General features: G+C 47.4%; 1 protein-coding gene and 1 long non-coding RNA gene across 2 annotated transcripts in view; both read right to left on the bottom strand.

The window, feature by feature from the left end:
* Positions 1–27,081, bottom strand: part of LOC134984379 (zinc finger protein 585A-like) — a 290,470-nt gene that overhangs the window by 12,527 nt on the left and 250,862 nt on the right. The window lies entirely within an intron of this gene.
* On the bottom strand, positions 674–25,292 carry LOC134984366 (uncharacterized). The gene is made up of 3 exons (XR_010191743.1): positions 25,247–25,292; positions 3,194–3,362; positions 674–755 (listed from the first exon to the last, which is right to left on the bottom strand). It is a non-coding gene; the product is annotated as an uncharacterized LOC134984366 (long non-coding RNA).

Below are 27,081 nucleotides of genomic sequence, written 5' to 3'. Positions count from 1 at the left end.
TCTATATCTTCTGCCTTTATATCAGTCACATACGTCTCTTCTTCTCCCTCTATATCTTCTGCCTTTATATCAGTCACATACGTCTCTTCTCCCTCTATATCTTCTGCCTTTATATCAGTCACATACGTGTCTTCTTCTCCCTCTGAATCTTCTGCCTTTATATCAGTCACATACGTGTCTTCTTCTCCCTCTGTATCTTCTGCCTTTATATCAGTCACATACGTCTCTTCTTCTCCCTCTATATCTTCTGCCTTTATATCAGTCACATACGTCTCTTTTTCTCCCTCTATATCTTCTGCCTTTATATCAGTCACATACATCTCTTCTTCTCCCTCTGTATCTTCTATCATAATGTCAGTGAGACATTCATCCTAAATAGCCCACAAAACAATATACATTAATAACAGTATAATATCAGTGTATAAGGTACAAAACTTCTCTACAGATCATATAGTGATGGTCACTTTGGTATATTGGTGAGACCCTAAATCCCACCTACCTGATCCTCCTGTGGGATCCTGTGATTCTCCTCTGTACAATCCTGGGAATACAGAGGACGGGGACATCTCTCTGGGGTATCTCTGTTACTGGGTCCATCTGTAGGAGACACACAGTGACTGAGTATAGTGCCCCATACCTGCTCTCCCCTGTACAATACATGACAGTCTCCTCTTACCTAGTGATGTGAGGGGCCGGTGATTCTCCATCATCATGTCCTTGTACAGACCCATGTGTTCCTCTATATACTGCCCGTCCTGCATGGAGACATAGACCGTGACATCCTGACACCTTATAGACACTGGACACAAACAGTGATACGGTCATCACCCAGACACATCCCCTGGTGTTACTGTATAATGCCCCATTCCCAGCAGTCACCTCTCCAGTCATCACCCAGACACAACCCCTGGTGTTACTGTATAATGTCCCATTCCCAGCAGTCACCTCTCCAGTCATCACCCAGACACGTCCCCTGGTGTTACTGTATAATGTCTCATTCCCGGCAGTCACCTCTCCAGTCATCACCCAGACACGTCCCCTGGTGTTACTGTATAATGCCCCATTCCCAGCAGTCACCTCTCCAGTCATAACCAGGAAAAGTCCCCTGGTGTTACTGTATAATGTCCCATTCCCAGAAGTCACCTTTCCAGTCATCACCCAGTCACATCCCATAGTGTTACTGTATAATGTCCCATTCCAAGCAGTCACCTCTCCAGTCATCACCCAGACATGTCCCCTGGTGTTACTGTATAATGTCCCCTTCCCAGCAGTCACCTATCCAGTCATCACCCAGACATATTCCCTGGCGTTACTGTATAATGTCCCATTCCCGGCAGTCACCACCCAGACACGTTCCCTGGTGTTACTGTATAATGCCCCATTCCCAGCTGTCACCACTCCAGTCATAACCAGGACACGTCCCCTGGTGTTATTGTATAATGTCCCATTCCCAGCAGTCACCTCTCCATTCATCACCCAGACACGTCCCCTGGTGTTACTGTATAATGTCCCATTCCCAGCAGTCACCTCTCCAGCCATCACCCAAACACGTCTCCTGGTGTTACTGTATAATGTCCCATTCCCAGCAGTCACCTCTCCAGTCATCATCCAGACACGTCCCCAGGCGTTACTGTATAATGTCCCATTCCCAGCAGTCACCTCTCCAGTCATCACCCAGACACATCCCCTGGTGTTACTGTATAATGCCCCATTCCCAGCAGTCACCTCTCCAGTCATCACCCAGACACATTCCCTGGTGTTACTGTATAATGTCCCATTCCCAGCAATCACCTCTCCAGTCATCACCTGGACATGTCCCCTGGTGTTACTGTATAATGTCCCATTCCCAGCAGCCACCTCTCCAGTCATCACCCAGACACGTCCCATGGTGTTACTGTATAATGTCCCATTCCCAACAGCCACCTCTCCAGTCATCACCCAGACATGTCCTACGGTGTTACTTTATAATGACCCATTCCCAGCAGTCACCTCTCCAGTCCTCACCCAGACACGTCCACTGGTGTTACTGTATAATGTCCCATTCCCAGCAGTCACCTCTCCAGTCATCATCCAGACACATCCCCTGGTGTTACTTTACAATGTCCCATTCCCAGCAGTCATCTCTCCAGTCATCACCCAGACACATCCCCTGGTGTTACTGTATAATGCCCCATTCCCAGCAGTCACCTCTCCAGTCATCACCCAGACACGTCCCCTGGTGTTACTGTATAATGTCCCATTCCCAGCAGTCACTTATCCAGTCATCACCCAGACACATCCCTGGTGTTACTGTATAACGTCCCATTCCCAGCAGTCACCTCTCCAGTCATCTCCCAGACACATCCCCTGGTGTTACTGTATAATGCCCCATTACCCAGCAGTCACCCCTCCAGTCATCACCCAGACACGTCCCCTGGTGTTACTGTATAATGTCCCATTCCCAGCAGTCACCTCTCCAGCCATCACCCAGACACATCCCCTGGTGTTACTGTATAATGTCCCATTCCCAGCAGTCACCTCTCCAGTCACCACCCAGACACATCCCCTGGTGTTACTGTATAATATCCCATTCCCAGCAGTCACCTATCCAGTCATCACCCAGACACATCCCCTGGTGTTACTGTATAATGCCCCATTCCCAGCAGTCACCTCTCCAGTCATCACCCAGACACGTCCCCTGGTGTTACTGTATAATGCCCCATTCCCAGCAGTCACCTCTCCAGTCATCACCCAGATACGTCCCCTAGTGTTACTGTATAATGACCCATTCCCAGCAGTCACCTCTCCAGTCATCACCCAGACACATCCCCTGGTGTTACTGTATAATTCCCCATTCCCAGCAGTCACCTCTCCAGTCATCATCCAGACACGTCCCCTGGTGTTACTGTATAATGTCCCATTCCCAGCAGTCACCTCTCCAATCATCACCCAGACACATCCCCCGGGTGTTACTGTATAATGACCCATTCCCAGCAGTCACCTCTCCAGTCATCACCCAGACACGTCCCCCGGTGTTACTGTATAATGCCCCATTCCCAGCAGTCACCTCTCCAGTCATCACCCAAACACATCCCCAGGTGTTACTGTATAACGTCCCATTCCCAGCAGTCACCTCTCCAGTCATCACCCAGACACGTCCCCCGGTGTTACTGTATAATGTCCCATTCCCAGCAGTCACCTCTCCAGTCAGCACCTGAATGATCTTGTTGGTGAGTTCCTGGATCTTCTGGTCACTGTGTCTCTCATGTATCAGTGAGTGAGGTGGAGGCACCGTGATGGGGCTCTGGGACCTGCTCAGTCCTCCTGACACACGGGGATGGCTGCTGGGTGTCTCACACACACCAGATGTCTTCTTCACACCTCTGTGAAATGGAAGAGACATAAATATCACTGTAAATACGCCCAACTCCCCTCACCTCCACAGTCATGTCTCTGTATTATTAGAGAAGATAATAGGATTTTGGTACTTACCAGATAAATTATTTTCTTTGAATCCACAGGGAGCACTGGAGTACTCTTGGGATATGGACGGTGCGATAGCAGGGATAGGCACATTTAAAAATGTAAATGTGTAACCCTCCTTCCCCTTCTATACTCCCAAGATGTCTTAGTGTTTTTTTGCTGAGCCGAATAGGAGCGACAGAGAGGACGAACAATGGAGAATTACATATAACATTATAACATAACGGACAAAGGTGACACAACAATAGATAACAATCACCTTACATTTAAATAAGTCAGTGAAATTGTGTTACCATAAGAACTATTGAACTTACCACCAGCCAGGAGAAACTGCTCTGGGTGGGCGTCCAGTGCCTCCTGTGGGTGCAAAGAAAAGGATTTATCTGGCAAGTACCAAAATCTTGTTTTCTTTTTCATCCACTAGGGGTCACTGGAGTACCCTTGGGACGTACAAAAGTTTCCCCCTTCGGCGGGACAGCGGTTTGGCACCTGTAACACTAGACGGCCAAAGCTAGAAGCTGATGCCACAGAATTATCAAACTTGTAAAAGCGCACAAATGTGTGCACTGATGGCCATGTAACTGCACAGCAAGGTTGCGCCGTAGAAGCTCCACGACCTGCTGCCCATGACATTCCCACAGAACGCGTGGAATGTGCTAAAACAGATGCAGTCGGTGTTAGACTAGCATGAAAGTGCACCTGATGAATGGTCAGGTTAATCTATCTGGTGTTATGATTCCAGTACTCCTGACCGGAGGAGATCTCATGGCAATGGTCAGAGTACTGGAAGGGAATGCTGGTTATGGGAGCGGGAATAGAAAATAGCCCCTGGCGCCCTAACTCCGTTGTCTCGCCCGTGCTGTCAGAAATCCCCTGCGAGACTATGGTTGCTTGAGCCCATGGCAGCCGCGTTTGAAGGGCGAATTAAGTCTGCCCAACTCCGATGCCCCCTCAGGTCTTAATGGGAGACAAAGGGAAATCCGAGACAGGGTGATAACAAGGGGCCCTCTGACTAAACAACCAGGCCAGGGGCTACAAGCTAACTGACAAAACCTAAAGTATGTGCGGAAACCCGCCAGGGAAAAGAACAACCAAAATCCACTTGTCCAATACTCCTACCCGGCACCGCCGGATACCAGAGTGGACCTGTGGAAGCGGAACCCTCCGCAAAATGCACCAAAACATAAATAATAAATAATAAAGCGGACAAGCCGCAACACACGGCAAGGCCGTGACTCACGAACACCACTGGATGTTATAAGGTGATTAGTCAGGACTCCAGGAATTAGATGACAAACTTCCGAGTTCAGAGCTTCCAATACTGGAATGACCGGATACAGCAAGACTGGAACAGACTCTCAGCAAACAAAGACAGCATGCAGGAAGCTATTACCGGCGTCTGTGAGAAGCCCTGGGAGTGTATTAAACAAGGAGTCCTCCAATCAGCTGCCAAAAGGCTGATTAGAATAAATGCTGTGCAGCTGCCTTGCTGCCCGGCCAGAGAGCAGGAGAAAACATTAACCCTTAAAGCCTAGCAACGGGGAACACGGTCCGCCAGTGGCGTCCCCGTTGCTAGGGTCCGTGCGGCTCAGCGCGCCCGGCGTCCAGCGTTGCCAGGGAGCCGGCGGCTGTTCGCGTACGGCGTCCCTGGTTGCTAGGCGCCGGGACGCACCGACGAGCGGACCCCGGCGCCTAACAGTACCCCCCCTTGAGGAGGGGTCAAGGAACCCCTAAAGCCAGGCTTCCAAGGAAACTACCGAAAAAATGCCCTCTTGAGCCTTGGGGCATGAAGATCCTTATCCAGGACCCAGGACCTTTCCTCTGGACCATAACCTCTCCAGTGAACCAGAAAATAGAGCCGGCCCCTGGACAACTTGGAATCGAGAACCTTCTCCACCAGGAACTCCTGTTGCCCCTGTACATCCACTGGAGATCTTCCCTGAGAGATCTTCCGAGGAAATTTATTGGAAGAAATGTATGGCTTCAACAGGGAGCAATGAAACGTATTACCAATCCGAAGAGATTTTGGTAAACGTAACCGGAAAGCAACTGGGTTAACTTTTTTAATGATATGAAATGGTCCAATAAATTTGGGTCCCAACCTAGCTGAAGATTGTCGAAGTCTAATGTTACGAGTCGACAACCATACCCTAACTCCCACCTTAAAACTGCAAGGACGTCGGAGCCGGTCAGAAAATATTTTCTCTCGAAAGGCCGCTTTTCTGAGAGCAAGGTGCACTTTTTTCCAAATGGCTCTGAGATGGGAGGTTAAGGTTAGCGAGGAAACTGAGGAATGTTGAAAAAAAGAATTAGCTCTGGGGTGAAAACCAAAAACTGAAAAGAATGGAGACACGTTGGTGGAGGAATGACAAGAATTATTGTAAGCAAGCTCCGCCAATGGAAGAAACTCGGACCAATCATTCTGGAGTTTAGCTGAATACAAACGCAAATACTGTTTCAATGATTGGTTAACTCGCTCGGTTTGCCCGTTGGACTGTGGGTGGTAACCAGATGTTAATGACAATCTCATCTTTAATGAAGCACAGAAACACTTCCAGAATTGTGCAATGAATTGTGGACCCCGATCAGAAACAATATCAGTGGGCAACCCATGAAGTCTGAAAACATGGCGGAGAAACAACACTGCCAATCCTTGGGCAGATGGCAGTCGGGGAAGGGCAATGAAATGAGCCATCTTGCTAAAACGGTCTACTACCACCTAAATGACTCTGCATCCAGCTGAAAGGGGAAGGTCCACCACAAAATCCATGGAAATATGAGACCATGGCCTGAGAGGGACATTCAAGGGCATAAGTTGCCCGATAGGCAAGGAACGGGGAACCTTATGCTGTGCACAAACCTGACATGAAGAAACAAACTCCTTAACGTCTTTAGAAAGACCAGGCCACCATACTGAGCGGGAGACTAACTCCAATGTCTTAGAGATCCCCGGATGCCCGGAAACTTTGTTATCATGGAACTCAGTCAAAACAGTAGCTCTCAAGAACTCAGGGACATAAAGACGACCAGCAGGAGTATTTCCAGGAGCTTGGTGTTGAAGCTGTTTTAACTGGGTAAATAAATCTTGTGTGAGGCCTGCCCAAATGACTGAAGATGGAAGTATGGGAGTAACAGGACTGTTATCATGAACCGGAAGAAAACTGCGTGACAGAGCATCTGCCTTGGTATTCTTGGAACCTGGCCTGAAAGTTATAATAAATTTGAAACGAGTAAAGAACAAAGCCCAACGAGCCTGCCGGGCATTCAGCCGCTTAGCTGATTCGATGTATTGCAGATTCTTATGGTTAGTCAATACTGAAATGGTATGTGTTGCTCCCTCAAGCCAATGCCTCCACTCCTCGATAGCCCATTTAATAGCCAGTAACTCCCGGTTACCAACATCGTAGTTGGATTCAGCGGATGAGAATTTCCTGGACATAAAAGGCACAAGGATGTAGTTCCAGAGTGTCCGGATCCTTCTGAGATAGGATAGCCCCCACTCCAACCTCCGAGGCATCAACCTCAACAATGAAGGGCAATTCTGGGTTGGGATGTCTGAGGACTGGAGCTGAGACAAAAGCTTGTTTCAAGGCCTGAAAGGATAACTCGGCTTCATGTGACCAGTTGGTAGGATCCGCTCCCTTCTTAGTCAGTGCAACAATGGGAGCACCCAGGTCGGAAAAAGAATGAATAAATCTTCTATAATAATTCGCAAACCCTAAAAAGCGCTGAATTGCTTTTAAGTTGGTGGGTTGCGCCCAGCTAAGGATGGCTTGGAGCTTCTTAGGTTCCATGCAGAATCCCCGAGGGGAAATAATGTACCCTAAAAAAGATACCTCCGTGACATGAAACTCACACTTCTCCAGCTTGGCATATAGATGATTTTCACGTAATTTTTGAAGAACCTGACGCACCTGGGTAACATGTTGTTCAATTGATTCAGAATAGATCAGGATGTCGTCTAAGTAAACGACCACGAATCTTCCTAGAAAATCACGGAGCACATAGTTAATGAGATCCTGGAATACTGCCGGAGCGTTAGACAAGCCGAACGGCATCACCAGATACTCGTAGTGACCCGACTGAGTACTGAAAGCCGTCTTCCACTCATCTCCCGACTTGATTCGGATGAGGTTATACGCTCCCCTCAGGTCAATTTTAGAAAAAATCACAGCCGAACGCAGCTGATCAAAGAGGACAGAAATCAGCGGCAGAGGGTAAGTATTTTTAACTGAGATCTTATTCAGGGCTCTAAAGTCAATGCAAGGTCTGAGTGATCCGTCTTTTTTCTCCACAAAGAAGAAGCCTGCACTTAAAGGGGATTTAGATGGCCTGATAAATCCTTTCCCTAGGCTCTCCTTAACATACTCATTCATGGCCGCAGTTTCTGGCCCGGATAATGCATATAACCTTCCCTTTGGCAATGTGGCACCAGGAATTAGCTCAATAGCACAATCATAAGGCCGATGGGGAGGCAGAATGTCCGCATTGCCCTTGGAAAACACATCAACAAAGTCCTGGTATTCAACGGGAATGAGTTCGGGAATGGCAGCAGCTATTCTGACGGGAAACGTAATACATTCCTTATTACAGATGGTACCCCATTGTGAAATCTCCCCCGACTGCCAATCAATGGTGGGATTATGAAAGGCCAGCCAAGGGTGACCCAGAACCACTGGAACTGCTGGGGAATGGGTAAGGAAAAACTCGATCTTTTCGGAATGAAGAGCTCCTACCGTAAGTAGTACAGGGGGTGTACAGAGGGAAATAACCCCATTGGACAAGGGACTCCCATCTAAACCATGCATGGTGATACACCTACCCAAGGCTAACTGAGGAATACCTAAGGCCTTGGCCCACGTTAAGTCCATAAAGTTCCCTGCAGCTCCACTGTCAACAAAAGCCGACACCGAGGAACAGAGGCTGCCAAAGGAAACTTTAGCTGGGACTAAAAGGGAGTTCTTCGAGGAGATAAGCTGCAGACCAAAGTGAACCCCCTCACAATTCACTTGGTCGAGGTGTTTTCCTGACTTGATCGGACAATTACGGGCAAAATGTCCCTTACCCCCACAGTACAAACAAAGACCAGAGTTTTGCCTTCTGGCTCTTTCTTCTGGAGACAGCCGGGAGAGACCCATCTGCATGGGCTTCTCTACGTCCTCAGGAATGGAAAATACACATGGAGTAGACCTGACAGGTGCTCCTTTTTCAGCCCTCCGCTCTCTGAGACGACGATCAATCTTAATAGAAAGCTCCATGAGTTTATCGAGAGTCTCAGGAGCGGGATACTGAAGGAGACTGTCTTTTATAGACTCTGATAAGCCGAGGCGAAACTGACTGCGCAGGGCTGGGTCATTCTAGCCACAGTCGTTCGACCAACGGCGAAACTCTGTACAAAAAACTTCTGCAGGATTTCTACCCTGTCTGAGAGTGCGTAACTGACTCTCAGCGGATGCCTCTCTATCAGGGTCATCATACAAAAGCCCTAAAGACCCAAAAAAGGCGTCTACTGATGACAACGCCGGATCCTCTACTTTTAAACCGAATGCCCAGGTCTGAGGATCTCGCTGGAGCAAAGAAATAATAATTCCGACCCGCTGAGATTCAGTACCTGAGGAGATCGGTCTTAACCGAAAATAACGTTTACAGGATTCTTTAAAATTAAAAAACTCCTTCCTATCACCAGAAAAACGGTCAGGCAAGTGCATTTTTGGTTCAGGGACTACCCTCGGGGAAGTTCGTAAAAGATCTTCCTGCGACTTCACCCGAAGGGAAAGATCCTGAAACATCTGAGTAAGTTCTTGAATCTGGCTGACTAGGAGCTGACCAGGATTTGGCCCTAAGCCTGTGGGATTCATGAGGCCGATAACTCTTACAAAACTGAATAAGGAAAAAATTAAACCCAGTTTAATTTTAGGTTTTGGTTTGGCCGGTAATAATGTTATGATTCCAGTACTCCTGACCGGAGGAGATCTCATGGCAATGGTCAGAGTACTGGAAGGGAATGCTGGTTATGGGAGCGGGAATAGAAAATAGCCCCTGGCGCCCTAACTCCGTTGTCTCGCCCGTGCTGTCAGAAATCCCCTGCGAGACTATGGTTGCTTGAGCTCATGGCAGCCGCGTTTGAAGGGCGGATTAAGTCTGCCCAACTCCGATGCCCCCTCAGGTCTTAATGGGAGACAAAGGGAAATCCGAGACATGGTGATAACAAGGGGCCCTCTGACTAAACAACCAGGCCAGGGGCTACAAGCTAACTGACAAAACCTAAAGTATGTGCGGAAACCCGCCAGGGAAAAGAACAACCAAAATCCACTTGTCCAATACTCCTACCCGGCACCGCCGGATACCAGAGTGGACCTGTGGAAGCGGAACCCTCCGCAAAATGCACCAAAACATAAATAATAAATAATAAAGCGGACAAGCCGCAACACACGGCAAGGCCGTGACTCACGAACACCACTGGATGTTATAAGGTGATTAGTCAGGACTCCAGGAATTAGATGACAAACTTCCGAGTTCAGAGCTTCCAATACTGGAATGACCGGATACAGCAAGACTGGAACAGACTCTCAGCAAACAAAGACAGCATGCAGGAAGCTATTACCGGCGTCTGTGAGAAGCCCTGGGAGTGTATTAAACAAGGAGTCCTCCAATCAGCTGCCAAAAGGCTGATTAGAATAAATGCCATGCAGCTGCCTTGCTGCCCGGCCAGAGAGCAGGAGAAAACATTAACCCTTAAAGCCTAGCAACGGGGAACTCGGTCCGCCAGTGGCGTCCCCGTTGCTAGGGTCCGTGCGGCTCAGCGCGCCCGGCGTCCAGCGTTGCCAGGGAGCCGGCGGCTGTTCGCGTACGGCGTCCCTGGTTGCTAGGCGCCGGGCAGCACCGACGAGCCGGCCCCGGCGCCTAACATCTGGCCAAGGTCTGTTTGGAAGCTGCCCAACCTATCTTGACTTCATCATAGAGAACAAAGTATCCGATATACGTACTTTTAATGTTCGGGCTACATAAACGCGGAGTGTGCGTACCACATCCAAAGTAGCCGGAGTACCTGAATTTTCTGAAAAACAGGAACTACGATTGGTTGATTGATGTGAAAGAAGATACAACCTGCGGTAGAAAAGCGGGATTTGTCCAAAGGTCCGGTCTGTCAGTATGAAATACCAGATACAGTGGCTTGCATGACAAGGCACCCAAATTGTGCAACACACCTTGCCGAAGCTAAGGCTAGGAGAAACAAGGTTTTCCAAGTTCTAAACTTAACATCCACATGTTGCAAGGGTTCAAAACGTGACTGCAAAACCATGCAAAATTATATTCACGTCCATGGAGCCGTAGGTGGTGTGAGGGGAGGTTATACTGAGGACACCTTGCAGAAAATTGTGAACTGTTGGCAAAGAGCCAAACACCTTTGAAAGAAAACTGACAAGGCAGAGACCTGCACCGTTAGTGTCGCTAAACGCAGTCCTCCATCTAACCCCGTCTGTAAAAAGAGCAAAAGATGGGATAACTTGAAAGAATATGTCAGAAACATCCTAGCTTCACACCAACCACTCGCCAAATCCTGTGATAATGAGCTGCTGAAACTGGCTTCCTAGCACGTAACGTGGTTGGTATAACCAACTGTGGAATGCCCTCTCGTCTTGAGAGTGGTCTCAACAGCCACCCCGTAAAAAGCAGCCACGCTAAATCAGGGTAAAGGAACGACCCCTGCTGTAGTAGGTCTGGACGTAGCAGAATCAGCCAGGGATCGTCTGCGAGTAGACCATGGAGATTCAAGAACCACACTCTCCGAGGCCAACGAGGCGCCACTAGTATGACAGTCGTGGACTCTCGTTTGATCCGCTTTAGCAACCGAGGAAGCAGCGGAAACAGAAATAGATACACTAGGCTGTATGGCCACGTAACTGTCTGATGATTATGGCGAGAAGCCATTAGATCCATCTTTGGGTAACTCCAGCGCTGGACTAACATCTGGAACATCTTCTGGAGGAAAATCTTGATGACTGAGACAATCTGCCTCCCAGTTGTGCACTCCCGGAATGAAGACCGCCAACAATATCACATGGTGATGTTTGGCCCAATTGAGGATTCGAGCAATTTCTTGCATGGCCATGCGACTTTGAGTCCCTCCTGGTTTGTTGATGTATGCGACTTCCGTCGCGTTGTCCGTCTGAACCTGAACAGTCTGAGACAGGAGCAAGTGAACTGCCTGACGCAGAGCGTTGTAAATTGCCCTGAGTTCCAGGACGCTGATTGACGGTAATCTGTCTCGGTCTGAACATAGACCCTGAAACTGACAATGTTGGACCACTGCTCCCCAACCTTTGAGACTTGCGTCCGTCATCAGAATTATCCAATTCCAGACTCCAAACCTTTTTCCCGCAGTGAGATTGTGTATGTGGAGCCACAAGAGTATTGATACTCTGGCCCTGGAGACAAGCGCACCATCTGATGAGTTTGTAGACAAGAGCCGGATCACTATGCGAGAAGATCCAGTTGAACGGGACATGAGTGAAATCTTCCGAACTGGAGTGTTTTGAAAGATGCCCCCATCTGTCTTAACAGTCGAATGCACAAATGCACAGAGACTGTCCATGGTTTGAGCACTGGCAGTACTAGATGATGAATAGCATGTACTTGATGTTGTGGAAGATAAATGCCTTGATCCACCGTAATCAGAATCATTCCTAAAATGGAATTCTTTGACACAGGAAGCGACTCGATTTTTTTTTTAAAGTTGACAATCCATCCGTACTGAACTAGTAGACTGTACAACAGTAAGGCATGTTTATGAAGTATTTGTTGAGATGAAGCCTTGATGAGAAGGTCATCTAAGTATGGAACGATTATCACTCCCAGGGATCTGAGATGAACTATCATCACAGACATCATCTTTGTGAATACCGAGGCGCTTGTTGAACTGCAAACTTAAGTACGCCTGATGCGGTGGCCAAATTGGAATGTGTAAGTATGCATCCTTGAGATCCCGCAAAATCATGAATTGCTGTGGTCCTAAACCTGCAATCACTGACCGTAGGGATTCCATCTTGAATGTGTAGTAAGTGACGTACCGATTGAACCCCCTTAGGTTCCATATCGGTGTGACCGAGCCATCCGGCTTTGGCACTACAAAAAGATTGGAATAAAACCTTGTTGGTGTACTGAAACCTGAACCAAAACTGCTGAATGTACGAGAGACTGAATAGTGGCCTGCAGACCTGCTCACTTGTTTGCTGACACAGGCAGACCCGTCTTGAAAAACCGCATCGGTGGTAGACAATCAAACTAAATTTTGAAACCTTTGAAAACAAAATTGCCGATCCACCCGTCTGTGATGTCTGAAACCACGCGAAGTGAAACGTCTGAAGGTGTGCTCCCACAACTGAAGAGCCAAGATGGGCTGGGAGCACGTCATGCCACTGGCTTGTCAACGGCCTTTGTGTCCTGACGACGGTTTGTGGTTTGTTGAAAACCACGTCCCTCTGCATGGTTGTTCCTCTAGCCCACCCCACCCCTAATGTTGAGCATGCATACAAATGTCTTTTGTGTCGTCACGTTGGGCAGTCCGATCACTCAACACTCTGGTTAATTCCCAGGTATTTGTCGGTATTAGGGAGGGATCAACCAATTACTAAGGAAGTTGAGGTCTGGCCAGAGGGAGCTTTATTAAGTTTGCAGGGTTGCTTTCAGTGTATTGATTGGGATCAGTTTATTGAGGAGGCTACTGGGGATTTAGGTGTTGATAACGATCGTTGGGCATCAATGGTGTCATTGTATAGTAATTGTTGCATAGAAAGTGTTACTAAGAGGAAGTTAGCTTGTACCTTCCCAAATGACAAACCTTGGATGAACAGTGAGGTTCGTACCTTATTGAGAGCTAGGGATAGGGCGTTTAGAGTAAAAGACAAATTAGCTTATATAATTATATAATTTAAAAAAGGGTATTCGTCTTGCTAAGGAAGCTTACTCGAGTAAGATTGAAAACCATTTTAAAGAATCGGGTGATGCAAGAACGATGTGGAGAGGAATTAAATACATCTCTGATTATAAAAGTTCTACTTCTGTCAGGATGGGCGGTCCTTCGTCTGCTGAGCTAAATCACTTTTATGCACGTTTTGAAGAGGTTGACTCTTCTACAGGTAACTCTTTTAGATTCCATTCAGATAGTTTTTTGACCCTGACTGAAGTTGAGGTTAGGGATTGTGTCACCAGAACGAACGTAAGGAAGGCTCCTGGCCCGGATTGTATTTCAGGCAGAGTATTAGGGGCATGTGCTGAGCAGTTGGCAGGCATTTTTACAAAGATTTAAAACTTTTCCCTGAGTCAATGCACTGTTCCAAGGTGCTTCAAAACTTCAATAATTGTTCCAATTCCTAAGTCTGCGTCGGTCATTGGTCTGAACGACTATAGGCCGATTGCTCTCACTTCATTGATTATGAAATGTTTTGAGAGAATTGTTTTGGTCCATCCATTGGGATTTGACCCTAATCAGTTTGCCTATCGGTCGAACAGATCAACTGAGGACGCAGCTCTTATGGTGCTTAGTAGAGTACTTTGTCATCTTGAAAATAGAGACACCTATGCTAGATTGTTATTTGTGGATTATAGTTCCGCCTTTAACACGGTAGTGCCGGCGGTGTTAGTAAAAAAGCTTTTGCGGATCGGATATGATGCAGCCATATGTCATTGGCTGTTGGATTTCTTGACTGGGCTCTGACCTGTCTTCTGAACTGGTGTTAAGTGTAGGAGTTCCGCAGGGGTGTGTTTTAAGTCCCTTCTTATATTCCCTGTAAACCTCTGACTGTGAGTCTAATTTGGAGACAATCTCTGTGATTAAGTTTGTGGATGATACCATTCTGGTGGGTTTGATAACCGGTGGAGATGAGAGTGGTTAAAGAGAGGAAGTGAGAAGAAATCAGCGCCCGAGGTCTTACCCATGTGCTGGGGCCGGCTTCACAGGTGGCTTGTGGGCAGCAGCAGAGGAGGGCTGCCGCACCAGGTCCGTGGGCAGTGGTAGCGGCGGTGAGGGGGTTCGCTCGTGGCGGCGGGACGCCGCTGCAGTGGGTCTCTCTTGCCGATATGTTGCTAGGAGACCAGGGGCAGTGAGCTGTGAGGTTATGCAGAGATGTCTGCATTACTGGTCAACACCATGTTGGAGACCAAGTCTGAGGCACAGCTTGGCTTCCTGTTTCCTTCCAGCCAATCCAGGGAGAGTTCTCCTTACAAAAGTGGGCTGGTTTATGACAGGGAGGCCAGTGCTTCAAGTTACAACCCTGTTGTAGGTGCTTTAGCCCTGTGCTCCCAGAATTCTTGCTGTGTTCTGGTTTCTCCTAACCCTGCTTAGCCGGTTCTCAGTTGATGCTGCAGCCCTGCCGTTCCTAACCTACTGCTGCCTGTGGAAGCGCTCCAGGAAAACCCAGTCCAGTTAAATCCTTTGGGCACGGACGGCCTCTGTCTTTCTGACTCATCTTTCAAGCCACAGTCCACAGATCTTTGTCTCCAGCTACGGCTTTGAACCACTATCCACAGTTCATTATCTACAAGCTCGTCTTTCAAGTCACAGTCCACCGTTCTTTGTCTCCAGCCACATCTTTTATCACCAAAGTATCATAGTTAATTATCTACAGTCTCATCTTTCAAACCACAACCCGCAGTTCTTTGTCTACAACTAAGTTTTTAAGTCATCGTCCACAAGCCACAGTTCCCTACTTCAGCCTCATTCTCAAGAACTACAACTCACTGAGTCTTAGCCCCGCCTACGTTCCTCATTTCCCCTTGTCCCATGAGAAGGAACTACATCCAACCCCCTCTTATTCGTCTTATTCATCTGCAGACAACCACTTCCTTGGGCAAGTCTCAGGCGCCGGATTCTCAAACCTTGCTAAACATGACAGTAAGCATTGGCCCAATAAATACGAAGGGTGATCAGGCCTCAGGAGGGGATAGAACTGCAGATATCTGGTCTCGCTTTAGTAAGCAGGAGGCCACACAATCTCAAAATGTGCAGTTCATGCAGAATGTGTCCGAACGTCTCGATTCTCTCTGTGTTGCCATGACGGCCCCTCAAGTATCGACGGCTGCTCCCACATTAGCACCTCCGGTCCCGCTTCTGCCTGTACCAGTATCACTTCCACGGTTACATTTGCCATCACCCAGTAAGTTCAATGAGAATCCAAAACAATGCCGTGGGTTTCTCAACCAGTGCGAAATCCAGCTCGAACTACAGTCGGCCAACTTTCCATCAGCACGAACCAAGGTAGCCTATATAATTTCTTTGCTTACTGGGCAAGCATTGGAATGGGTCTAACCTTTGTGGGAGAAGACAGATCCCATCCTGTCTAACTATTCAGAGTTCGTAGCAACCTTTAGAAGAATCTTCGATGAACCGGGCAGGACTTCTGCCGCCTCATTAGAGATCCTGCGCCTGCGTCAGGGCACATGTACGGTTAGTCAGCACATGATCCAGTTTCGTACTCTCTCCTCAGAACTGTACTGGAATGAGGAGGCTCTCGTTGCAGCTTTCTGGAGCGGTCTCTCCGAAAAGATCAAAGATGACCTGCAACTCAGGACGTTCCAGATAAGTTGGATAAATTGATTTCCTTATGTAATAAATTAGACCTGAGGTACAGAGAACGCTGTATGGAGAGATCGCGGTCTGATCATCCCAAGCCTCGAGTCGTTCTTCCGCCAAGATCATCATCACCAACTACCGAACAACCCATGCAGATCAATCGTTCCCGTCTCTCCAACGAACAACGTCAGAGACGGCGACAAGGGAACCTATGCCTGTATTGTGGTGCGTCAGATCATTTCCTTAAATCCTGCAGTCAACGACCAGGAAACGCCCGCTCCTAGCCTGTGCTGGAGAGGTCAAGCTAGGAGAATTCTCGGAATTACTTACCAAGAAAGAGTCTGTCTTGTTAACTCACCTGGAGCTCCCTTCTTCCTCTCTACTCATCCCTGCACTACTTGACTCCGGAGCTGCTGAAAGCTTCATTACCTCAGCTCTGGTTAAATGATCAGGAATACCAACTGTCCGTTTGGATCGTACCATTTCAATTACTTTGGTGGATGGAAGTCATATTACCGAGGGAATCATATCCTTTCGTTCTATCCCTCTCAAGTTTTAGGTCGAGTTCTTCATTCAGAAAATATCTATTTTCTTGTAATTCCTTAAGCCTCTCACGAACTGATCCTAGGATTTCCGTGGTTAATAAAACACAATCCCCACATACACAGGCCGACCATGGATGTTCTCTCTTGGGGATGAAACTGCTTCCAGAATTGTTTGCCCTCAGAAAGACCCCTCTGTTCTTCCAGCCTTCCTGTGGAATACCAGGCCTTTCAAGATGTTTTCAGTAAGCATGGGGTGGACACCTTGCCTCCGCATTGCACTTGGGATTGTCCCATTGATCTGGTACCAAGCAAAACTTTTCCCCGAGGTCGAACCTATCCTCTCTCACTCCCTGAGACACAGGCCATGTTGAAGTATATCCGGGAGAATTTGGATAAAGGGTTCATCAGGTCTTCCACCTCTCTGGCCGGGGTATTTTTTGTCAAGAAGAAGGATGGGGATCTGCGGCCCTGTATTGACTATAGAGGTCTCAACGACATAACAATTAAGAACAGATATCCGTTGCCTCTAATTCCAGAACTATTCGACTGTGTTAAAGGAGCTGTTTACTCCAAATTGGACTTACGGGGGGCCTACAATCTTATACGTATTCGCTCAGGTGACGAATGGAAGACGGCATTTAATATCCACGATGGGCATTACGAATACCTGGTAATGCCTTTCAGCCTGTGTAATGCCCCAGACATCTTTCAAGAATTTGTTAACAAAATTTTCAGAGATCTCCTCTATGACTGCTTGGTGGTATATTTAGATGACATCCTCATCTTTTCCAGGGATCTGAAGACCCATCGAGAACAAGTCAAAGAGGTTCTAACTCGTTTACAGAGGAATCAATTATTCTGTAAATTAGAGGAGTGCACCTTCGAAGTACCCACGATTCCATTCCTCGGTTACATCCTCTCAGGACAGAAGTTACCGATGGACCCCGCTAAAGTGCAGGCGATTCAGGATTGGTCGCTTCCAGCTACCCTTAAGGGGGTTCAACGTTTTCTGTGATTTGCTAACTTCTACCGAAGATTTATTCAGAATTATTCTTCTGTCATAGCTCCCATTACCGCATTAACCAGGAAAGGTGCAGAACAGGTCAAGTGGTCTCCGGAGGCTTTAGAAAACTTTTTGTCTTTAAAGGAAGCCTTCATGACTGCCCCTGTCCTTCGACAACCCGATCTCAGCCGTCCATTCCTGGTGGAGGTTGATGCCTCCACTGTAGGAGTAGGAGCAGTATTGTCCCAGCTCTTCGAGGACAAGAAGGTCCATCCCTGTGCATTCTTCTCGCGAAGATTTTCTCCCGCTGAACAGAACTACGCTATTGGGAAACAAGAATTACTAGCAATTAAGTTAGCCTTCGAGGAGTGGAGGTATTTGTTGGAGGGAGCTCAGCATCCAATCTCGGTAACCATAGATCACAAGAACCTCCTATATCTACAATCTGCTCTATGTTTGAACCCACGCCAAACAAGATGGGCACTCTTCTTTACCCGTTTTAACTTTAAACTTAGTTACCGACCAGGTTCTTTCAACAAAAAAGCAGATGCGTTATCTCGTTCCCTAAGTTCTGAAGAACCCTCTGATCGTTCAAAAGAGCAATTTATCTTGGAGTCCACCTCTTTCTCAACAACTAATACTTCTCCACTTCCTCATCCTGGGAAAATATTCGTCGCACCAAAATCTTCGCAAGAAACTTCTTACATGGGCTCACTTCTCCTTCATGGGCCATGCGGGCGGTCATAAAACGTTCAAATTTATTCAGTGCTCCTACTGGTGGCCTCATCTCAGAACTGATGTTCAGGAATTCATGGCTGCTTGTCCGAAGTGTGCCCAACATAAAAGTCCCAAAGGTCCTCCAGCTGGGTTACTCCATCCGTTACCTGTACCACAAAGACCATGAACGCATATTTCTATGGACTTTATTACTAATGGTCTGGCAGACGAAATACCGTGTGGGTCATAGTTGACCGGTTCTCTAAAATGGCACACTTCGTTCCCCTGGCTAGTCTTCCATCAGCATCCCAGTTGGCAAAATTATTCATAGTAGAGATTTTCCGACTCTATGGTCTACCGCAGGAAATCATATCTGATAGAGGTCCTCAGTTTGTGGCCAAGTTTTGGAGGTCCCTATGTTCTGCTCTCGGTGTGAAATTAAATTTCTCCTCAGGATATCATCCCCAAACAGATGGTCAAACAGAGAGAGTGAACCAGGACCTGGAGACATTTCTACGTTTATTCATGTCCTCCTCTCAAGACAACTGGCTGGACTTTCTCCCATTTGCAGAATTTGCTCATAACAATCTCTATCATTCTGCTACAAAATCTTCTCCATTCTTCATAAATTATGGTTATCATCCAAAAGCTCCACAAGGCCCTGCTTAATACATCCAAGAGGTATAAGACCTATGCAGATCTGAAGCAAAAAGCTGTAAAAAGTCTTAAGGTGGGAGATCGGGTTTGGGTTTCCACACATAACCTAAGGTCGAACATTCCTACTAAAAAGTTTGCTCCCAGATTTATTGGGCCCTACCCAATTGAAAAAGTATTAAATCCTGTGGCTTACAAGGTGAAGTTGCCTCCGCTTTTAAGAATCCCTAATGCGTTTCATATTTCTATTTTAAAACCATTGGTTCTCAATCGATTTAGAGCTGCTCTACCTAAATCTCCCAAGATCCCATCAGCACAAAGAGACGAATTTGAGATTCACAAGATCTTCGACTCCCGCAGACGATATGGTCGCATCCAGTACCTTGTTGATTGGAAAGGATATGGACTTGAGGAAAGGTCTTGGGTAGGAGCAGAAGATGTCCATGCTCCAAGACTTCTTCGGACATTTCATGCCAAGTTTCCAGCTAAACCATATAGGTGTCCGGAGTCCACCCGCAAATGGGGGGGTTCTGTCAGCGCCCGAGGTCTTACTCGTGTGCTGGGGCCGTGGGGCTGGCTTCATAGGCAGCAGCCGAGGAGGGCTGCCGCAGCGGGTCCGTGGGCAGCGGCGTGAGGGGGTTCGCTCATGGCAGCGGGATGTCGCTGCAGCGGGTCTCTCTTGCCGGAATATTGCTAGGAGACAAGGGGCAGTGAGCTGTGTGGCTATGCAGAGATGTCTGCATTATTGGGCGCCGCCATGTTGGAGACCAAGTCTGAGGCATAGTTTGGCTTCCTGTTTCCTTCCAGCCAATCCAGGGAGAATTCTCCTTATAAAAGGGGGCTGGTTTATGACAGGGAGGCCAGTGCTTCAAGTTACAACCCTGTTGTAGGTGCTTTAACCCTGTGCTCCCAGAATTCTTGCCGTGTTCTGGTTTCTCCTAACCCTGCTTAGCCGGTTCTCAGTTGCTGCTGTAGCCCTGCCATTCCAAACCTACTGCTGCCTGTGGAAGCGCTCCAGAAAAACCTGGTCCAGTTAAACCCTTTGGGCATGGAAGGCCTCTGTCTTTCTGCCTCATCTTTCAAGCCACAGTCCGCAGATCTTTGTCTCCAGCCACGTCTTTAAACTACCGTCCACAGTTCCACAGTTCATTATCTACAACCTCGTCTTTCAATCCACAGTCCACAGTTCTTTGTCTCTAGCCACGTCTTTTATTACTATTCAGTTCCACAGTTCATTATCTACAGTCTCGTCTTTCAAACCACAACCCGCAGTTCTTTGTCTACAACTATGTCTTTAAGTCATCGTCCACAAGCCACAGTTCCCTACTTCAGCCTCATTCTCAAGAACTACAAATTACTGACTCTTAGCCCCGCCTATGTTCCTCATTTCCCCTTGTACATGAGAAGGAACTACATCCAACCCCCTCGTCTTATTCATCTGCAGACAACCACTTCCTTGGGCAAGTCTCAGCTGCTGGATTCTCAAACCTTGCTAGACGTGACAGAAGACTCGCTGAGTGGGGGGTTAAAAACAACCTGTTATTAAACAGTAAGAAAACCAAGGAGGTTGTGATAGATTTTAGGAAATCTAAAAAAATTAGCATCTGTCTGCTGATTTTGAATGGTGAGGAGGTGGAAAGGGTTACCGATGTGACATTTTTGGGGATTAAGTTCACAGAGGATTTATCATGGTCCTTGCATATCATGTCTGTGGTCGGGAAGGCTCAGTAGCATCTTTTTTTCTTACGAAAGCTCCGAGTAGCAGGTCTGCAGCAATCATCTCTTGTTAACTTTAATCGCTGTGTTATTGAGAGCTTGCTGACCTACGCGATCACGGTGTAGTATGGTAATGCCAAGTGTTCGGATCTTGTTGCCTTGGAAAGAGTGATTAAATCCGCAGAGAGGATCATCGGCCAACCCTTGCCTAGGTTGGCGGATGTACTCACCGCGAGGAATCTGTCAAAGGCAACAAATATGATTGAAGATTGGGGTCATCCCTGTAATGTGTTTTTTCCCTCTTGCCATCGGGGAGACGTTAGAGGTGCTTAAGATGTTGTACCACTATGTTAAGGAATCGCTTCTTCCCTTCTGTGTATATGACATGAACTGTATGTAATGTCCATGTACAGTGACAATAAATTATTCTTATCTAAAAAAAAGGACTGAGGTCTAAAAGATTTGAACGCTGGTCAGAGTATTTCCTTTCCCGTTGACTGAGAGTTCCATTTATCCTATTCAGGACCAGATAACACCAGTAGAAGGGAACGCCCCTATTCCTCATTTTGACTCTGCCTCGGCCTGTCAAGAACGCAACCACAGCGGCTGTCGGGCCACAAGCCGAGAACAAACTTGTCCGACATCCAACGAGGCCGTACCTAAATACTCAACCAATTCACAAATGTGATCGGTAAGAAATATAAGCTGGTCTGAGGGAAAACCCTGTTGTAGGCCTAACCTGAGCTGTTTCGCCCATGCAACTACAGCCTTGTTAACCCAAACTCCAACTCAAACAGGTGTAAGCATCACCCCTGTTGCTGTATACATGGACTTTAGCATGGCCTCCAGCTTACTCTCCGAGGGGTCTTTAAGCGTAGCTGCACCTGGGACTGGAATAGTCAATTTTAGTGAAAGTTTAGAAACTGAAGACTCCACCGATGGTGATTTAGTTGTCATAGCCTGTGGGAAAAGATATTTAGACAGAAATCGTGTTGTCCCAGAAAAATTGTTTAACTGGATTTAGCCATGCTTCTATTGCCTGCTTATTAAGAGATAAGAATAAGAAAAACACACAGTCGCCCATAGTCTGCTAGTAATAAAACCTCATATGTTTCAGTGCAACCTAGCAGCTGGCGTACCGCTCTAATGAGATCATCATAGCTCGGGCTATTAGTGACCTCACTATCTGACCCCTGACCCAATGCTGAGATATCAGATGTGGCACTGAATCGTCAGAATGTGATTATGAGACAAACGATGACCATTCTTAGAAACTGAACTATACATGGACTTTGTAACCCAGCAAAGTTCTAGAAACATCCTGAGCCCACATTGGCTGCTCACACGGTATTACCCGTGAATCAGACTTAGCCGCCTCACGGTCTTTTTGTGCAGCGGACAACTCTGACTGCAAATCAGACATTCTCACAGTTATCACAGACAAGCTGCTGTTTCTCATATTGTCATGCAGACAGACAATAATACAGTGAGACAACGTCCGGACAACTCAGTGAAAATAACTGTAGTGTCTATAATACCACGTGCACCGCACTGTGTTATAGAGGAAATCTATGATGGTCACTGTGCCACCTACTAAACACCCCTGCCCCCTCTAGTGGCCGTGTGTTGTAGGACTGACATATTGCTGTAGGAAGAAGCAAGAAGTAGGTGTGTAACCTTTGTGTGAACTGACTATACCCTATAGACAACTGACTATACCCTAGATGTAAAACCTATGCACCCCCAAAAGCACTAATAACATATGCTTAATAGCATGTTCTGTCCCTTATAGCCCTGGCCACCATCCCTTATATTTAGGGGAACCGCTGAACTAGGGACCACCATGACCTCCCCCAATGCTTAAAGCAGTAATCCGCGCCTAGCTTCTTCCATGCCCCCCCCCCCCCCCCCCCCCCGCATTATATACCAAGCACCGGCTCTGAGTGACGGTGCCCTGCAGAAGCAGCAGCTACCCACCGTGGTCTGTGCGCTTGTGGAAGCTGGAGAGCGGGGTAGATGTGATGGGCGCCCAGCAACGGCAGTGTGATATGTCCACTGCTGGGAGCCACGAGATGTAGCCTGACAGGTGCCCAGCGGCAGCATTATTTGACCTCTGCTGGAAGCCGCTTCCCAGTTGTCTAGAGGGGCAGATTGTAGAGGCAAGCGGCAGTGCTGTTTGGAGCTGCGCTGCCGGGTGCCGGGGAGCGGGCAGGTGCGGAGAGACACAGGTGCCCAGTGGCAGTATGTGTCTGACCGCTGGTGGGAGCGGGGAAGCGGGGGAGATTGAGCCAGTAAAGCTATACCTTAGTAAGCAGCTCATGCAAAACACGTTCCCCGCACACGGAGGGGCGGCAGAAGGATCTGACTACCCCACTATCACAGCAACAAGCTGGCCCAATGGAGCGGCATAAGCTGACCGCCCGCTCCTTACCTCAGTGTAATGTGGAGACTCCAACGGGTCTTCTCTCTAAGCTCCGTCCAGCTCCTGCAGCCATGGCTGAATCAGCTACCGCTGATGAAGGTCTATAGCGGGTCTTCTCTGTCTAAGCACCAACAAGCCTTTGCTGCACAATAGCAGCACACACTCCCGGACCCACGCTTCTTAATAAGCTGGGAAGTGTGATTGATGAAAGAAAAAAATCTTTCGAAAAATTAATAGTAAACCCAGAAATTACTCCAGGATGCAACCTTCCCTGGTGAAGGACACAAAAAACACTGAGGCATCTTGGGAGTATGGAGGGGAAGGTGGGTTACACATTTAAATATTTAAATGTGCCTATCCTTGCTATCGCAATGTCCATATCCCAAGAGTACACCAGAGCCCCCTAGTGGATGAAAAAGAAATGTGATGTCACTCTGACACTCCCAGATCCTCTCACCTCCCCAGTCATGTCCCTGTATTATTACTATAGATATTCGGGATTTCACTGTGACAATCCCAGATCCCCTCACCTTCCCAGTCATGTCCTTGTATTATTACTATAGATATAAGTGATGTAACTGTGATGTTCCCAGACCCCCTCATCTCCCCAGTCATGTCACTGTATTATTACTGTAGATATAAGTGAAATCATTGTGTCATTCCAACATCCCCTCACCAGTCATGTCCCTGTATTATTACTATAGATATTCGTGATTTCACTGTGACACTCCCAGATCCCCTCACCTCCCCAGTCATGTCCCTGTATTATTACTATAGATATAAGTGATGTCCCTGTAACACTCCCAGATCCCCTCACCTCCCAAGTCATGTCCCTGTATTATTACTATAGATAAAAGTGATGTCACTGTGACGCTCCCAGAACCCCTCACCTCCCCAGTCATGTCCCTGTATTATTACTATAGCTATATGTGATTTCACTGTGACACTCCCAGACCCCCCTCACATCTCGTCATGTCTGTATTATTAATATAGATATAAGTGATGTCACTGTGACATCACCACCACTCCCAATGAATAATAATAATAATACCAGGACACAAGCTGCTGTCCCTGTATAATAATACCCATACACAAAAACCTGCTCCCTCTGTATAATACTAATAACAACAGGACACCTCATTCTGCTCTCCCTTTATAGTAATAATAAAATGACACCACAGGCTGCTCCCTCTGCAAAATAATAATAATAATAATAATAAAAGTAATAATAGGACAGAACAGGCTGCTCCCTTCTGTATAATAATAACAACAATAGGACACCACAGGCTGCTCCCACTGTATACTGATAATAACAGGACACCACAGCCTGCTTCCCCTGTATAATAATAATGACAGGACACCACATGCAGCTGTCCCTGTATAATAATAATAAGTGGACATCACTAGCTACTCCTTCTTTATAATAATAATAGGACAACAAAGGCTGCTCCTCCTGTATAATAATAATAATAATAACAGGACACCACAGGCTGCTCACCTGTATAATAATAATAATAATAATAATAATATTATTAACAACAACAACTGCACACCACAGGCTACTCCCCCTGTATAATAATAAAAATAATGCTTCCCTTGTATTATAATAACAGGACACCACAGGCTGCTCCTCCTGTACAATAATAACTGGATGCCACTGGCTGCTCCCCCTGCATAATAATAATAATAATAATAGGACACCACTGGCTGCTCCTCCTGTCTATTATGACAGCACAGGATGCTACCCCTGTATACTATGACAACACAGGCTGCTCCTCCTGTATACTATGACAACACAGGCTGCTCCTCCTGTATATTATGACAACACAGGCCGCCCCCCCTGTACAGCACAATGACAAAGGACAGAACACCTGTAATGTCAGGTGTATAGAATTACGGTAACGGCGGGGTCTGCGCCACCTGTATTACGGTAACGGCGGGGTCTGCGCCACCTGTATTACGGTAACACCGGGGTCTGCGCCACCTGTATTACAGTAATAGGACACTAGAGTGTCAGCCACCTGTACAGGGATAATGCAGCACCAGAGGCTGCTCCAGCTGCACTATAACAAGGCACCAGAGGCTGCTCCCCCTGTAGTACAGAACCTGACACCAGAGCTGCTCAGCCTATAGAATAATAATAATAATATCATTACCTGCTGCCAGACACAGCAATGGCTGCTCTCTGCTCCTGCTGCCTTGTGGGAATGATAGAAGGAAGGAGGAGCTCAGACCAGGGGAAATGGCCGCCGCTCCTGACGTCACTACACTGCCAGGGAACCTATTGCTGCTGCCGGACTGGTCTACAAGAAAATGGCCGCCGGCCTCCTGCACTGAGGACATGTATGGTAATATTCATTGCAAAGGGCGGGGCTATGGGCGGGGTGTAGTAGGGGAGGGGCCAGTAAGTAGAAAGCCGCCTTTGCCAATCATGCCCTACTTCCTGCCTGTGCGTTCCAACTTACTTCCGTACTGTGCGTTCCACATACAGGAAGTGAGTTTTCATCGACTGCTGCAGCCTCCCAGTGTCCGTGGAGATCAGGTAATGGCGTCTTACTATACAGGGGGAGCAGCATGTGGTGTCCTATTATTATTATTACACAGGAGGAGCAGCCTGTGGTGTCCTGTTATTATTACTATACAGGGGGAGCAGCCTGTGGTGTTCTGTTATTATTATTATTATAATACAGGGGGAGCAGACTGTGGTGTCCTGTTGGTAGATGCTAAAATCAAGTGGGCTAAGTGACCTTTTCCGTCTGGGGGAGGAGTCACGACACAAGGGGGAGGAGCTTGGCCAGCGGGATAGTATTACATTTAGTAATCAGGTGGCGAGTGAAGCGAGCCCGAAGTGTGGCGAGCGTTCTTTTAGGGTACCCTGTTCGGCCGGAGCTCCTCCCCCTGGTGATGTGTCTAGGTACGTCACAAGTCCCCTTCTGCCACTCCGATATAGACTCAACCGTGTCCTGTTGTTGTTGTTGTTGTTGTTGTTGTTGTTGTTATTATTATACAGGGGGAGCAGCCTGTAGTGTCCTGTTATTACTATTATACAGGGGGAGCAGCCTGTAGTGTCCTGTTATTTTTATTATACAGGTGGAGCAGCCTGTTGTGTCCTGTTATTATGCAGGGGGAGCAGCCTGTGGTGTCCATGCGGTTAGTATTATTATTATTATTATTATTATTATTATACAGCGGGATCATCCTGTGGTGTCCTGTTATTTTTATACAGGAAAAGCAGCCTTTGGTGTCCTGTTATTTTTATTATTATACAGGGGGAGCAGCCTGTGGTGTCCTTTTTATTATTATTATTATACTGGGGGAGTAGCCTGTAGTGTCATGTTATTATTATACAGGGGGAGAATCCTGTGGTGTCTTGTTGTTGTTGTTGTTGTTTTTATTATTATTATTTTCTGCTGCGGTGTACACTGGGCTCCACAAGTATAGACATAGGGGTGTAGAGTAGGATCTTGATCCGATGCACCAACAGGCTGAAAAGCTTTGACTGTTCCCAGAATGCACAGCGCCGCCTCCTGCCTCTCTGCACAGGAGCTCAGTTTTGTAGTTGCTTCTGCAGATAGCAGGCACGTTACAGGGGGGCTGCTCAAGGCAGCCCAAAGAAGAGCTTTTTTGAAGAAAAAGTGAAGACTACAAGGGCAGCAGCAGTGTGGATATACATCAGGAATTCTGTGAAAACCCGGGTACGAAGTTTGTTCCTCAAAAGAAGATGCTGGCTCGCTATTCCCTCGCGCCAGAGCTGTCTAAGAATTGGGAAACGCCTCCTCCAGTAGACTCACATGTGGCTAGGATGGTGGTTTCCTCAGCTCTACCTGTCACTACTGTCACGTCTCTAAAGGAGCCTACGGATAAACGTGTGGAGGGTTGTCTGAAAATTATTTACTCCCTCATGGGTGCTGCACAAAGGCCCACTATTGCAGCAACATGGGCTGCAGAGGCTATTGAAGCATGGGCCTTGGAGTTAGATGCTGAAATCTCC

Source organism: Pseudophryne corroboree (genome assembly GCF_028390025.1).
Source record: "Pseudophryne corroboree isolate aPseCor3 chromosome 3 unlocalized genomic scaffold, aPseCor3.hap2 SUPER_3_unloc_5, whole genome shotgun sequence".
Lineage (NCBI taxonomy): Eukaryota > Metazoa > Chordata > Amphibia > Anura > Myobatrachidae > Pseudophryne > Pseudophryne corroboree.
The sequence above is the reverse complement of the archived record's forward strand: the minus strand, read 5'-3'. Positions and strand labels throughout refer to the sequence as shown.